Raw genomic sequence first — 4407 nt, forward strand, 5'->3', positions numbered from 1 at the left:
TAGAACAGATCCTCTGCTCCCAAGTTACTGCTTACGTCATTTTCTAAAAAAAAAACAAAAAACAAAAAAAAAACCAAAAACCAAGAAACCAAAAACTTGGGCCTCTGTGCCATAGCCTGGACAGTCTTTAGGTGAGCCGGGCCGGAAGGGGAGCTACTAATGGGTGGAAGTTGATTCTTAAGAATCTTTAGATTTTTTTTCATCCATTATTCCCAGAGAGCTGGAGTCAGGGCCTGGACAACGTCAGGAAACAAGATAAAGGGGAGAAATGGGTACTTTTACAACGACGTGGGATTTCTCACTTGTGACAATGTGATGCGTGGGATGAGGGCAGCAGACTGGGGCGGGGGGCACTCCACTAGAACAGTATTGGGATGTGGTGACCCAGCTGCCCGCCCCCTTCTTCTGTATCATTCAGGGAAGTAGACAGACACTAGACCAAAATATCACGGATCTTCAACAATTTCATGGAATATGTGTGCTATGAAAAAACTGTGCATGCATTTCATACTTTTTTTTTGCACTGAAATAAATTTATCTTTTAATTCCATTTTCCAAGAACTTTGTGAGATTCCCTGGGACACAAAGGGGACTTGGAAATTTTCCTGCCGATGAGCTGTGCCCTGCATATTTCCACAATTTTAGGATTCATTTGTGTTCACGGGTTTCCTTTTTAAAGTGCGGGTAACCCACGGAGGATTTCTTTTTCTTTTGCTGTAAGTAGATAACTAATCAGGCTGCGTTCCTGCTAACACTGTCAACCAGCAGCTGCACTTGGAGCTGTGAATTCTGGTTGAACTGTAGCAATAGGAAGTGGTGTTTAATGCACTTCGAGGGAGAGGCGTGGGGGCTTCGGGTGGCTCAGCAGGTAGCTGAGGGTGCCACCCGGACCTGGTTGGGGAGGGGAGGAGAAGCCAGGAGAGGCAGCTGCCTGCTTTCTGGATAGTGCTCCCTCCTTCCCACTGCCTTCTGGCAGGCCCTCCTCCCACTGATCTCTTAAAATGCGGTTTAATCATCACCTCCTTCCCAGACTTGCCCAAGTGGAGTTAGCAGCTCCATCCTTTGGGCGCTCACTGTTGTGTAGATATATATTTTGCTCTCGTCTGTTTATGGCTTCAGATTTCTTCCAGATCATTCAATTCCTTGGACGCTGAGGTCATGCCACGTTCATTTAGCTTCTACCGTGGTACACAATTGGTAGTCATTCCTATCAATTATACACTCAGGATGAATGAATTTACAAGAATTAAAATGCCTCACCCTGGCTAAGAAAATCGTCAGCGTTAACAAAATGGACTTCTTATCTATGGAAAGAATTTCTAAATAGCAAGAGGCGCATAAGCATCACTTGGCTATTTTTACGTAACCTTTATATTCATTAAAGCAGGCACCTTTCATACTTGTCTAAATTGAACTCATGCCCAGGTCATTGCTAAAAACCAGGAGTATTTTTAAATTCATCCCAGCCTTTCTCCAAATCAGACCAAATTGACACAGTTTGCCAAAACCATGCAGGCAGATGTGTCACTGGGGCTTCTGCTTCAGACGAATTCTGAGAATCACGGGAGGACCGATGTAGAAAGAACACGCTCCTAGTCGCAGGAGATCACAGATGACAATGTTGCAGGAGGGGCCAGGCAATCTGAGAAACTTCTGGGTAATATTTTGCACACACCAGGCTAGGAGGAATTTGAAAAGCATGTAACACTGAGTGAAGACAAGTTTGGTGAAGTCAGCACTCCCTCGATGACTCCTCTGCCAGGAGGCAGAGTGACAACAACCGGGGGAAGCCGGACACTTTCCGTATCCCAGCCCTTGGAAATTTATCGTGAGGGAGTGTGTGAGAACAGGAAACGACCTCTACACCTGAAGACGCTCATCGCTCCAGTTAACAAGGCCTCCTATTGGATGCACACATTGGCTCTGCTCAGTTAAAGCCGCAAACCTCCCGCAGGCCATCAGTTCCTAAAGGGCAGGGGTCAGATCATAGTCTTCCAGTGTTTAATGTGGTACACAGTAGGACAAATATTCTACATTATTTTAAAAAAGATTTATTTATTTACTTGAAAGGGAGAGAGAGAGAAAGGGAGGAGAGATATCTACTGGTTCACTCCCTAAATTGCTATAAGAGCTGAGCTGGGCCAGTGTGAAGCTAGGAGCTTCCGGGTCGCCCACATGGGTACAGGGGCCCAGGTACTTCAACTATCATTCACTGCTTTCCCAGGTGCATTCCCAGGGAGCTAGATTGGAAGTGGACCAGCGGGGACTCAAACTGGCGCCCATATGGTATGCCAGTGCTGCAGGTGGAGGCTTTACTTGCTACTACGCCACAGCGCCGGCCTGTCTACATTAAGTAGACGGGTCTGTGAGGGGTTTTATCATTCTATCAGTGTCACTCAATGCCTTGAACTCCTTCTGATTTATAACTTCACATGATCTCTAGATCACATGTGGTTCAAAGCAATTAGTTGTAAACCGTCTCATCTGCAGTAGAATTTGTTGCCCAGTCACTGAAAGTATACCAGCAGGTGGATTTAGGAAAAAATCTACGAGGAAGCTTAAGACTCAGACACTGGTGGCCTGACAGCAAAGTGTCCATCTACCCCTTAAAACTCTGGCGACTTCTTTGCGGGCCACTGGTATAAAACGTTACATCTTCCTGAATTAGATGAGAGGGACCAGTTGGCTCAGGCTAGGCCTTGTTTGGAACACTGCACCCTGGGACTATAGAACCGCAACCTACACATGCAGTCCTCTTGCCTGGTGTTTTGCTTTTGACAGAGACAGACAAAAAGAGCATACAAAAGAGCTGTCACACCCCCCAGCTCCCTTTCCAATTGTCTGCCACACAGCTCCCAACTGGGGCTGAAGCTGGGGACTCAGGCCAGGTCTCCCAAGTGCGTGGCAGGAATCCAATCACTTGAACCCACACCCCCGCCTCCCAGGGTCTGCATTAGCAGGAAAGTGGAGCCAGGACTCAAACCCAGGCCCTGCAGTGTAGGAGCAGGCATCTAACAGGTGTCTGACCACTCGGCCAATGCCCACCTACCTAGTTGTTTAATTTTTCTGGATGACTAATCCGTCCTTTACACTCTGTTCCTTTATACTTACTTCTCAGTGGAAGTAGTAATCTCAACTCTAATTTTGGCCACCTAATGTTGAGTGTATATATTGACTACCTAAGGAAAATATTATGCCCCACTTAAAAATAATTATTAAGACTGTGAGAACATGAGACATGTTTATAGAATATGCCAAGAGAAAAAAAGCAAAAAACGAGGTTTTAGAAAATTATTTCATTGACACAAAACTATGTAAGCCTCTGGACCACGCTATAGCTAAACATGTGAAAAGTTGCGATTTCTTGTAAATTCTTGTAAAAATTTCTTCAGGGTCGTATGGTTTATGGCTTCTATCAGTGACGATGGCGAGGACATTTCGGGTGCAGCCGGTCAGTCCGCCCACCCTAGGACGTGTGAGTTTGTGTGCCCAGATCCAGTGCCCGGGAGGTTGTCTTGTTTTCAGAAACTGCCTTCTCATCGTGACTCACATCGGGCGTTATTCCCCAGCCGTCATAAACTCGTCGATCGTGTTTAATGCAGCTCAATTCCAGGTCTTGTCATGGATTCCAGAAGTTTCTTCCCTGTCGCTTCTCTTAATTCCTTTCATTCACGAGCACCGTCTGGCTGTCATCTCCCGGTTCCGGCCTCGACAATTCAAGAACCGGACCGTACTCCGCGCTCGGCTCTCTCCGCTCCTCCAGCCCCGTGTCTTTCAGGGGCCATACAAGTCTTCCAAAAGCCCAGTCACGCCGGCTGCTTCCAGGAGGAGCCTGGGAAACGCGGTCGCTCTGAAGCGCGACCTGGAGCCCGGCTCGCTCAGCGTCCGCCACAGGAGGGCGAGAACTCGCGCGTGACCCACGGCCCCGGGCCGCCACCGCTCTGAGGGCCCCCGAGCCACAGCCGGGAACACGAGCAGCCCCGCGGCCCGCGAAACCGCGCAGCGTTCCCGGCTACCTCAGGCGCCCGCGACGCGACGCGGCCCCGCCCCCCGGGCGCACGCAGGCGCCCTCCCCGTCCCCGGGCGCACGCAGGCGCACTGCCGCCCCCGGCCGCACGCAGGCGCACTCCCGCCCCGGCCGCACGCAGGCGCACTCCCCGCGCGCCGCCCCGGCCGCGCCGCCCGGCCCCGCCCCTAGGCGGTTGCTCGCGGCGGCCGCCGCCCTCCCCCGGCCCAATGGCGCGGCTGGCGCGTCAGTGATGTGAGGCAGCGCTCGGGCTCGTCCGGCCCCCGGCCCGCAGCCCATTACACCATCGGCCGCGGCCGCCGCTGCAGCCGCTGCAGCCGGCAGGGCGGGAGGCGCTCGGCGTGGCGGGGCGGGGCGAGAGGCGCGGCCGGGCTCCTCGC

The sequence above is a fragment of the Lepus europaeus genome, chromosome 4 (assembly GCF_033115175.1).
Source record: "Lepus europaeus isolate LE1 chromosome 4, mLepTim1.pri, whole genome shotgun sequence".
Classification (NCBI taxonomy): domain Eukaryota; kingdom Metazoa; phylum Chordata; class Mammalia; order Lagomorpha; family Leporidae; genus Lepus; species Lepus europaeus.